Source organism: Diabrotica virgifera, chromosome 7, assembly GCF_917563875.1.
Source record: "Diabrotica virgifera virgifera chromosome 7, PGI_DIABVI_V3a".
In the NCBI taxonomy this organism is placed as follows: domain Eukaryota; kingdom Metazoa; phylum Arthropoda; class Insecta; order Coleoptera; family Chrysomelidae; genus Diabrotica; species Diabrotica virgifera.
In genome coordinates this window covers 181,861,362-181,873,897 of record NC_065449.1, presented here as the reverse complement: position 1 = coordinate 181,873,897, position 12,536 = coordinate 181,861,362, and the positions used below count along the sequence as shown (strand labels likewise).

General features: G+C 35.8%; 2 protein-coding genes across 6 annotated transcripts in view; one reads left to right on the top strand and one right to left on the bottom strand.

Moving 5' to 3' along the window:
• LOC114327765 (phosphatase and actin regulator 3) overlaps positions 1-12,536 on the bottom strand; it is a 1,198,052-nt gene that overhangs the window by 974,116 nt on the left and 211,400 nt on the right. The window lies entirely within an intron of this gene.
• The window catches only part of LOC126887803 (uncharacterized), a 410,065-nt gene that overhangs the window by 206,094 nt on the left and 191,435 nt on the right, over positions 1-12,536 (top strand). The window lies entirely within an intron of this gene.

Here is a 12,536-nt window from a genome sequence, read left to right as displayed (position 1 = left end):
CAATACTTCTCCTGTCAGGCCTTGTTCTTCCCCTTTCTTGGTTTTCACTAATTATTTTATGTTCTCATAAGCGTCAATGAACAAGTCCATCGAGGTTCATTGACGTTCATTGAACTCAGGAAGATGCTGTGGATAGGTGTTGTTAAGAGTCTTAGCTCCTGATGCGATTTTAAACCTTAACAATTTCCCTCATTGCTAGGTCCAGCATCTTCGTCCAGAAGCAGAAGGCCATCATCACGATGGCCTCTTAGAGGAATATTTTGTCAACCTAAGAACACTATAGACTCTGCTATTGATTGTAGTCTTTCTCTATTTTCTTGTAGGTATCTGTTTAGACCTCTGAGAGTCTATCTGGTTAATGACTTTTGCGGGTTGCTATAATTTTGTAGAAAATCCAGCCCAATCTGAACGCACCACTTGTGGTATGATGTATTTTTATGGGTTTGTATGGCTCCGTCTTTGTCCATAAGTTTGGCGAAAGATGTTAAAGGTTTCGTGACAAAGCTTTGCGCTGTCATCCCCTTATTGTGACCATATTTTTCATTAGAAAAATAAAACGCAATACTTGCAAAACAATCCCTTTTTAATGTGCGAAAGTACCAATAAATTCCTTTGTTCTAAGTGCTGGTGACCCAAGTAACGCTTTATTTCTTATTTATTCTTTGTTTGTACAGAATATGGAAATTGATACGATTTTGTTAGCTGCCAAGGTCGTTCTAACAATTGGCACTTTGTAAAATTATCAACATTTTGATTTGCAATAAATCCTATGTCAGTCTTAAAGCTTCCGTTACTGCTTTTGTTCAATTCTAGTACAGAAGACATATTTATCCCCAGTTTTGTACATAATATGTGTTTGAAACTAAAAACATTTGAACTGCAAATATTTAAATATATATTTTTTTAAATTCTAGGAGGGGGCCATGGCCCCCTCCCTGGACCCGCCCTTGCTTATTACGTTATTTCCTGTAGGAAGCTCGCAATGACTATTTTTTTTTCTTTACATCGGCTATAATTGCTTTCAGTTCATATTTATTAACGATCTCCAAGAGTTGTGGTATACATATAAATACATACATATGCGCTAAATCGAATTTTTATGTTTTTGTCTTCTGGCGATGTAGATCATAAAAAAGGACAATTTCGTAAGCCATATATAAATTCCTATACAAAATCGGGACTGAGAGTTCGCATATCCATTATTAAAAACTGTCCTTCCACTGCAGTGGTCGCCGAAAATTACCGGCTCGGCTCGCCAGCCGTGATCGACGCGCGGTTTTGAACGACGAGCCGAGTAAAAAATAAAACAAACTGACGAGCCACGAACCAGGCTCTTCGGTATATAAAACCGCGGCATTGCCAAGATACACTGGCGAGCTTTACCGACGAGCCACAAAACTGCGGTTTTGCTCGCCTGTCGATCAGGGCCTTAAAAGTTTGCAGAAAAATTGCAAAAAAATAAATGGGAAATTTGTAGCTGATACCATTCCAAAAAAGTTAGAAATGGAATAAGTACATAATAGGTTTGTTCTAGCATCAGTTTGAAACGGTTTGAAACCATCAGCGAATAGTGGACCAGCGCGAGTAGAGGGAATAGCACTGGTGACTGTATTATGTTCTCTCACTGACCAACTGTTTGCTGACGGTTTCTGACTAGTTTGACTGTTTGCTAGAACGAACCTAATGTATTGGCAATCATAGGAATACACGACCAGAAGAGAGATACTTCAGATGAGATGGTGGATATAGCACTGGATATAGACCAATGAAAGAAAATATACGGCTTATGTCCAAAAACAAATATAAATACGTTTGATACATATCTAATGATGTCATGGACCTCTGGATATTTTTGAAGAATAGTTTTAAGAAAATTTGTTAAAAAATTGAGCGACCATCCATAATAGTGCTGGATAATGCATCCTATCACTCCAAAGTACTAGAGAAATTTCGTTCAAGCAGCTGGACAAAAGGACTAAAGTCGTGGTTAACAGAAAAAATTTATCGCACTGACATATTTTTAAAGTCGATGTACTGCGAAATGGCTCTAAAATATGGTATGAAGTTGAATTGTAATCAAGAACTTGGATACCTATAAATACTTAGGAATATGGATAACATAAAATGTAGACCAAACTTAACATTGAAATAGCAAGGGCATCATCAATTATTGAACTTAAAAAATTTCTATGTTGTCGGGATATAAGGTTAGAGCCGGGTCCAGACACGTGTAATGTAATGCGTAACGTAACGTGTAATGAAACGCGAATTCTGCGTTTGGACGGCACTACGAGCATTACATGTACCATTCGCGCTGGAGCTCGCCGGGACCCATCGGGAGTCGGTTTTTTCCGTGAACAAAAAGGCGCTTGCAGCACTCGTTTGGACGGCGTTAGTGAAAGTTTTACCGTTTGGACGTGTGGCGAGCAATCGCTTGACGAATCTACCTGCTTATACCAACAAAACCCCGGTATTTGGGATCGAAAAAATTTAGTCTTCAGTTAGTAAATATGTACATACAAATAAAAGCAGTATAAAAAACTACCTGCTGTCACGACCTCCCTTATTCGTCTGTTCGTAGAACTTGAGTGGAAACCAAGATTCGCTAAACGATTCGTGTGGACGTTCGTGCGACGTCCACACTATTGATGCTAAATTACACGTAATCTTACATTACACGTTACACGTGTCTGGACCCGGCTTTAGAGGGGTAGATACTAAAACAAGTGCATATAAATAAAAAAAAACTCTAACATGAAGTAAAAACCACTTCTATGTAATTGGTATAATTATTAAAATTTAAAAAATCCCAATGGATTGAATAAAATGTGTCCAATTCAGAACGTTTTCAGACCTATCGGTCCATCATCAGTGAATCTACAATAAAATAAGTAATCCCACTATTAAAATTGAAAGATGGTTGAAATTTTGAAAGCTAAAAAGTGTGGTCATGATTACTTACTTGAATACTTGCTAAATAGCCCCAGAACCAGAAAATGGTTGAATATATAATTCGATTTACATTATTTAAAAGTAATATTAAACAGGCTAAACGCCGATGTTACAGGATATAACCTACGGGAACATGGTGAAACCCTACCAGAAAACTTAATCAACCATCTTAGGCCCACGCTGACTATCAAGTGTCAAAAGTGTGTAAGGAACTGTTTGGAGTGACATTGACAGTAGAGAAAAAGGTAGTCGATTTTCAATGGTTATTAACAAAAGGTCATGATCCAAAACAATGATAATATGATAAAGATTTTAATATCTGAAAATGTCTAACATTTTAAATCTATTGGTTTTTGAAAAGAAAATTGTGATATACAAAATTAATTTAGAATATAAGATTATTTTATGTTGACTGTATACTATAACATTAGCTTGATCAAATTGATAAAAAGGAAGTATGAGCTGCAATTAATAATGATAAAAGGATAAAAACAGATGATGGTGAGAGAGGAGAAAGAATAAATATTAGTTGGAATGTTATTGTACAAAATGAATTAATAAATAAGCAAGTTATTTAAATCTATATTGTATTGGTGGTTGTATATGTAAAAGGAAATTATTGTTATTTAAATATAAATGGAAATTTATTTTAAAATAATGGATTTGAGTTAGGATACAGTCAATATTCTTAATAGTATGCAATATGTAAATGAAGAGGATTGTAATTATTATGAGATGTTTTTTAAAAAAATTTGAGAGACTTCTTGTGACAAAGTGAGGGTGTGTGAAATTGAAGATAAAGAAATGTCCAGAAATAGCGGAGTCCAGTTGATACAAAAATGAAATTAAAATGAAATTAATATTGAAAATGTACTGAATAAAATAAAATTAGTAAAACCAAAGTAAGAAAAAAGAATATTGAAATAATTTAATTGTAATAATAATGGGTCTAAATGTGAGAACTGAAATTAAGTGATGGAATGTTAATTGGAGATGTAAAAAATAATTTGGAAAAAGTCAAAGACAAAAAGTAGAGGGCTGTGGTGTGAGGTAGTCTACCTAAGCTAATGTTATAGTATACAGTCAACATAAAATAATCTTATATTCTAAATTAATTTTGTATATCACAAATTCCTTTTCAAAAACCAATAGATTTAAAATGTTAGACATTTTCAGATATTAAAATCTTTATCATATTATCATTGTTTTGGATCATGATCTTTTAGTCTAAGAGCTGGGAGCGGATTTTGTGCGTGATAAGTAATATGGAAAAACTATACGGGGATATGTTGAATTAGTTGGGTACATGACTTTCACCAACGGCTGGAAACCAGAGTTGGGGCCGAGGGTAGTTATAAGGGGTCAAAATCGCGGATTGTATTATTTTTTTTATGACGCTCATGATCGAGATAGTGCACCAAAATTTGGGAATAAGTAGGTCATGACATACCTAAGTAAAATCTCTAGGGGCTCAACGCTGCTTGGCCGACAAAGGGGTGGACGTAGGGGGTATATAAAAAATATACGGGGCTTTTTGCGACGTTCGTGATTGAGATAGTGCACCAAAATTTGGGTATAAGTAGACCATGACATAAATAATTAAAATCCCCAGAGCCGGAAACCAGAGTGGGGAAGGAAGGAGGAGTCAAAGTTCCGTTTTTATTATTTTTTTTGTGACGCTCATGATTGAGATAGCGCGCCAAAATTTGAGAATAAGTAGGTCATGACGTAACTAAGTAAAATTTCCAGAAGTGGAACGCTGCGTGGCCGACAAAGGGGTGGGGCAGGGGTGAATATAAAAAAATGTAAGGGGTTTTTTGCAACGTTCGTGATTGAGATAGTGCACCAAAAATTGGGAATAAGTAGACCATGACATAACTAAGTAATATCCCCAGAGGCGGAAACCTGAGTGGCGGACGAGGGTAGTTATAAGGGGTAAAAGTCGCGGTTTTTATTATTTTTTTTGTGGCGCTTATGATGGAGATAGTGCACCAAATGTTGGGAGTAAGTAGGTTATGACGTAACTAAGTAAAATCTTCAGGGACAGAACGCTGCTTGGGGTACAAAGGGGTGGTAGGCAGGGGTGAGTATAAAAATATATGGGGTTTTTTTTGCCGTTCGTGATCGAGATAGTGCACCAAAATTTGGGAATAAGTAGATCATGACATTACTAAGTAAAATCTCCAGGGGCGGAACGCTGCGTGGAGGACAAATGTTGTGCCGGGTCACAAAAAAAAATAATACACACTGCGACTTTGACCCCTTAAAACTACCCTCACCCCCAACTCTGCTTTCCGGCTCTGGGGATTTTACTTAGCTTGGTCATGGTTAACTAAGTCTAGGTCTACTTATTCCCAAATTTTGGTGCACATCTCAATCTAGCACGTCGCAGAAAACCCCTTATATTTTTTATATTCACACCTACCCCCACCCCTTTAACGGCCACGCAGCGTTCCACCCCTGGATATTGGACTTAGTTATCTCATGACCTACTTATTCCCAAATTTTGGTGCACTATCTCGATCATGAGCGTCACAAAAAAAATAATAAAAACGGCGATTTTGACCCCTTATAACTACCCTCATTCCCAATTCTGGTTTCCGGCTCTGGGGATTTTACTTAGTAATGTCATGATCTACTTATTCGCAAATTTTGGTCCACTATCTCAATCACAAACGTCGCAAAAAACCCTTTATATTTTTTATATTCACCCCTACCCCCACCCCTTTGTTGGCCACGCAGCGTTCCGCCCCTAGAGATTTTACTTAGCTACGTCATGACCTACTTATTCCCAAATTTTGGTGCACTGTCTCGATCATGAGCGTCATAAAAAAATAATAAATTTTGACCCCTTATAACTACCCTCGGCCCCAACTCTGGTTTCCAGTTGTTGGTGAAAGTCATGTACACAACTAATTCAACATATCCCCGTATAGTGTTTCCATATTATTTATCACGCACAAAATCCGCTTTTATCTCTCCGACTATTTTGTTAATAACTATTGAAAATCGACTACCTTTTTCTCTACTGTCAATGTCACTCCAAACAGTTCCTTACACAGTTTTGACACTTAATAGTCAACATTGGCCTAATATATAAGATGGTTGATTAAGTTTTCTGGTAGGGTTTTACCATGTTCCCGTAGGTTATATCCTGTAATAGGGGCGTTTAGCCTGTTTAATATTACTTTTAAATAATAGGTTTGTTCTAGCAAACAGTCAAACTAGTCAGAAACCGTCAGCAAACAGTTGGTCAGTGAGAGAACATAATACAGTCACCAGTGCTATCCCCTCTACTCGCGCTGGTCCACTATTCGCTGATGGTTTCAAACCGTTTGAAACTGATGCTAGAACAAACCTAATGTAAATCGAATTATAAATTCAACCATTGTTTGGTTCTGGGGCTATTTAGCAAGTATTCAAGTAAGTAATCATAACCACACTTTTTAGCTTTCAAAATTTCAACCATCTTTCAATTTTAATAGTGGGATTACTTATTTTATTGTAGATTCACTGATGATGGACCGATAGGTCTGAAAAAGTTCTGAATTGGACACATTTTATTAAATCCATTGGGATTTTTTAAATTTTAATAAATATACCAATTACATAGAAGTGGTTTTTACTTCATGTTGAGTTTTTTAACTATATGGTATACAGCCAACCCAGGGAACTTCCCTTTTAGTGCATATAAATCAGTTTCAAAGAAAGTCAAACGTGGAAGTAACTAGGATGGGAAATTAAGCGAAAACAATATTATCTATAAAGAGACGAAAACTTGAGCACTTAAAACATGTAATGACAGGACCAAAATACTTATTATTACAAAGTATTATGATTGGCAACGAAATGTGAGAAGACGAAAAATATCCTGGCTTAAGGACCTGCGGGAATAATTCAAGTGCAGTAGTGCAGAGCAGACCTATTTAGAGCGGCAGTGAACAAGGTTCGCATAGTCATGATAATGTCTAACTTTCGATGGAACTTGCAAAGAATATCAAATAACAATTTTTTAAATGATCAAATGGTTGCCGGTGTGAGCACATATTCATGTATGTAAGGGTAAAAACCCTCTACTCACAATCCTTAAATAGGTTTTATTACATTACAGTAAGATGGGGCGGCCGGTTTCGCTGTTTACATGATTTACAGCATCGTCAGGCCCACAATAAATTTAGGCTAAAAAACAAATAAATATTGTGTGTAAATCACAATGATGCTAAAGAGTGTATAATGTGTTATAGTGTTGCCCAAAATCGGTCTTGGTCTTGCAGTATTGGTCTTGTTCTTGCAATTTCGCAAGACCAAGACCGCCTAATTTTAGCAAGACCAAGACCAAGACTTACCGTGCAAGACTTGAGCAAGAACAAGACTAAGCCTGCGAGTCTCTTGCGTCTTGCAATTAGAACTGAGGGTCGTTTTAGGGAGTATTTATAAGTTCGGCTATATTCTTAGATACTCTATGAGAAACAAAAAAATTGTAAAAAAAATTTTGAAGATTGTATTTTTTGCGCATTACGGACAATACCATAAACATACATAGCGAATCAAAATATCCATTAAAAAACACTTGACACATCTGACATGTACTCAGAGGTCATTATTATAATGTAAAAATAAAATATTTTGTACATGCTTTCCCAGCAGCCGACTTCTTCGCTCTGTAATTAATTGTCCAAGTTTTGAGAATAGTCGTCTTTTAATCATAACATAACATTCCTGCGTTGCGAGGTCTACAGTAATATCGAATATCGTATACAAACTTTTTAAAAATGTGCCACCTTAGCTAATAGAAAATATATTTAATAAGTGTATCAAGTAATAATTAATTTTGTTCATTATAAGTTTTCTAGGAATCCAAACACCAGAAATCTTATCGGTATACATAAGACTACTATGTATTTTTTATGCTGACTGTGCTATGAGGTTAGTCGGCCAAACAAAATTTGACGAAACAGCGCGGCTATTATTTCAGTATCATAATAAAATAATGATACGAGACAAAAGTACAGATAATGCCGGATATCGTGTAAACAATGTACCGAAATATTATTTTAACGATATACACTTCTCCAAGACATTAACGCACCACTTTCAAAAGCGGGTCATTTTTAATGTCTTAAATTTCCTAAACCTGTTGTTCGATTTAAGTGATTTTTTTTTAAATATGTTGTCTTATTCTTTATAAATATTGCTGTAATAATATTGTTGCTAGTGTACCAAGCAAACTGTGTCTTTTCTCACTCTGTGGAATATTCTAGCATTATGCTAACTCTAACTTATTATTCAAGCATGCAATAGCATACTGAAATTAAAACCCAACTATAGCCTCATATTATCTTAGCATTATGTTTTTTTATTCATTCACCTACATCGGATGATAAAAAAGTTAGGTACTTTTTTAACTAGCCATGTAAGTATGGCAAACTTTATTGGGTAATTCTGCAACAAAAATTATTGACAGTTTGCTTCATTAACGTTTATTTTGTAAATTCTTCGTTTCCCAAATGGGTGGTGTTGAAAATTTTTCTTACAAACTGACGATTTATTTATTGCTCTAAAACCGGTTGAGATATGCAAATGATGCTGAATTTTGTGGGTTTTAAGAGGTAGTTTTAACTTTAGTTAGTTAGAACATAGGCAGGGATCACTAAGATCGTGGGTTCAAACCCCACCGGGGGCAGTTGTTTAGATATTTATTAATTTAGCTAGTCTTTACTATGGCTATGATATTCAAGCTTAAAATGTACCTCTCGTTACGTTGTTCTAAGATATGAAATAGGCTATGGGCAACTGCGAGACTTGCAAGACTCTTGCTGCAAGACCACGACCAAGACCAAGACCAGGAGCGCAATACCAAGACCAAGACCAGGTGTACTGGCGCAAAACCAAGACCAAGACTATCTAAGTCTCGTCCTGGTCTTGCATTTGGGAAACACTAATATGTTACGGGTAATTCTAGGATTACCCGGGTAAAGTGCGAATTACTCGCGAGGTATCGGTAATTAGTGTTGCCCAAATGTAAGACCAAGACGAGACTTAGACAGTCTTGGTCTTGCGCCAGTACACACCTGGTCTTGGTCTTGGTCTTGGTATTGCGCTCCCGGTCTTGGTCTTGCAACAAGAGTCTTGCAAGTCTCGCAGTTGTTACATATCTTTGAACAACGCGTGACAGAGATGTACATTTTAAGCTAGAATTTCATAGCCATAGTAAAGATCAGCCAAATTAATAAATATCTAGACCAGCGGTTCTCAATTTGGGGTGCATGTACCACTGGTGGTACATATCATTATTTGCGGTGATACACAAAACGCAAACGCAGCTAAAATCAGCAGCACAATTATTATTATACTTAATTAGATTACCTAGCTAGATACCTATTTCAGTTAGTTGGTAACCAAAATAATAAAAAGTATTTTGTGGTTCATGACTCAAAAAGATTGAGAATTACTGATCTAGACAACTACTGATACCGGGTGGAGTTTGAACTCATGATCTAAGTAATCCGTGCCTATGTTCTAATTAAAGTTTATTAGAAACTTATATATTTTATTATATTAATACAGGGTAGAAAAGCCATATCCATGATGAACGGCATTCTGTGGGACCAGACAATATCTAAAGCGAACAAATAGCTCATATACAATAGCATACTTAAAAGTATAATCACATATGGCAGTGAAGTTTGGCCACTGAAACAAAGAACGGAGAAAATGCTACTAGTAACAGAAATGGACTTCTGGAGAAGAGCAGCAGGCAAATCAAGAAGAGATCGGATACTAAATGAGAGAATACGAGAAATGATGGGAGTCACACCTACAATAATTGATGACATAAAAACAAAACAACTAGTATGACATATGACAGGATCCCTAAGTAGATTTTTGCATGGACACCACAAGGGAGAAGAAAAAGAGGAAGGCTGAGAAGAAGCTGAAGGGAGGTAGGTAATTGAAAAAGAACTAGAGGAAAGAGAAATCCCTCCAGGTCTATGGTTAAACAGAGAAGAATGGCGGTTAGGAGTCGGAAGGCATCGAATAACGCTGTAAACCGATAGTAATAGTAGTAGTAGTGTATTTTATTATCCAATATAAGCGAATGTAATTCCAATATAAGCGAAAATATGAGGTTATCGTTGTAATTTCAGTATTTTATAAATGCTAGAATATTCCACAGAGTGATGAAAAAACTCTGTGAAAAAACACACTTTTATTGGTACACCCGGTCTACAGTGACAATAATAATTGACCTGTCTAGCAACAATATTACACAGCGGTATTTATAAAAATAAGACAACATATTAAAAAATCACTTAAATCGAACAACAGGCTTAGGAAATTCAAGACATTAACAATGACCTGTTTTTAAGGTGGTGAGTAAATTTTTTGGAGAAGTGCATATCGTTAATTTCGGTATTTTACTTACACTGTTCCTTTGTCTCGTAATCATACTTTTAAATAATAGTCGCGCTGTTTCGGCAAATTTTCTGTAACCCAGTGATCTCATAGCATAGGTCATAGCACATTCAGCAAAACCAATACATAATAGTCTTACTATTCTATATACCGATAAGATTAAATTTATTAGGTATATTTTTTATCAGCAAGGTGACATATTTTTAAAAAGTTTGAATACGATATTTGATATTACTATCGGCGTCGCAAAGAAAGAATGTTATGTTATGATTAGAAGGCGACTATTTTCATAATAGGTCTGGATCCCGCGTATGAAAAAAAAGTTGATTAATAGCAAGCTGAAAATTTGTTAAGAGCTTAAGGGTGTCTAGTCGGACAAACTATGATATATGGGAACACTGGAACAGGGGAAGTTTTAATTGTGGAACAGGTTAAAAATTTGGAACGGTCAGACCACGAAAACGTCACATGTATTTTGTCCGACAGAACTTCCAATTGATTTGTTACCCTTTCATTAAACTCTCATGCAAAAATGAGACTGCTATTTATCACCTGTCATACTTCCTGTCATTTGACATGCTCTACGTGTTCCACTAATTATCATGCCCGTTTGGTGATAAATAGCAGCCTGATTTTTGCATGAGAGTTTAATGAAAGGGTAACAAATCAATTGGAAGTTCTGTCGGACAAAATATATGTGACGTTTTCATGGTCTGACCGTTCCAAATTTTTAAACTGTTCCACAATTAAAACTTCCTCTGTTCCAGTGTTCCCATATATCAAAGTTTGTCTGACTAAACACCCTTAAGCTATTAACAAATTTTCAGCTTGCTATTAATCAACTTTTTTTCATACGCGGGATCCAGACCTATAACCCGGACAACTAATTTCAGAGAAGTCGTTTGATGGGAAGGAAAGTACAAAATATTTTATTTTTACCTTGTAATAATGACCTGAGTACGTGTCAAATGTGTCAAGTGTTCTTTAAATGGATATTTTGACTCGCTATGTATGTTTATGGTATGGTTCGTAGTGAACGTAAGTCCAATTTTCAAAATTTTTGTTACACATTTTTTTTGTTTCTCATAAAGTATGTAAGAATATAGCCGAACTAATATACATACTGCCTAAAACGACCCTCAGTTCTAACTGCAAGACGCCAGAGTCTCGCAGGCTAAGTCTTGTTCTTGCTCAAGTCTTGCACGGTAAGTCTTGGTCTTGGTCTTGCTAAAATTAGGCGGTCTTGGTCTTGGTCTTGCGAAAACGCAAGAACAAGACCAAGACTGCAAGACCAAGACCGATTTTGGGCAACACTATCGGTAATATCCGATAGTAAGTCCGAAATATAATTTAAATAGGTAGTTCAAATTTCAAGCTTTACTCGAGTAAAACACATTCTAGTTGTTGCCTCTTGGTTAAATGCTTAATTGGGTATACTAGTAATGATAAGGTCGTAACTGTTTAAAAGATATCTTAATTTAAGAAAAAAACCCATTTTACAAAAATAAGGAAAGTAAAACTATAAATATTGCAGAAATAAAAATTATAATCTATTTGTTAAATCAAGACAAGCTTCTGTAGACCGGGCAGTATCGTCGCCCCCGCTAGCGCAATTATTCCGATTCGATTTTTTTACACAAACTTACTCAAAAAGAGGTCCTTATAACATATCCACAGGGTGCCGGGCGGTGCCGTGGTCGAATAATTTTTTAAACAGTTTTTTTTAAACAAATTCACAAAAATAATTTTTTTATTTCCAACAATTGTTTTTTAGATAATTTGGGTCATTCTGAGAAAAAAAGGTCTCTTGTCATTTTTCCGTAAAGTTAACTGTTGTCGAGTTATACGCGATTAAAAATTTGAAAAATGCGAAAATGGCCATTTTCAAGGCTTCATAATTCGATCAAAAATGATTATTATGAAATTCAAAAAGTGACAAAATCAAGATTCAAATACCTTCTTCAGCGTTCTGAAGAGATTTTTGTCATTAATTTATTACAAAGCTGTTATTTTTAGTTATTAACAATTAGCGCTATAGTCTAACTGTATCGTCGCCCTCGTTAGCAGAACAATTTCGATCAGATTTTTTTGCACAAACTTACTCAAAAAGGGGTCCTCATAACATATCCACAGGGTGCCTTGCGGTGCCGTGATCGAAAAATTTTTTA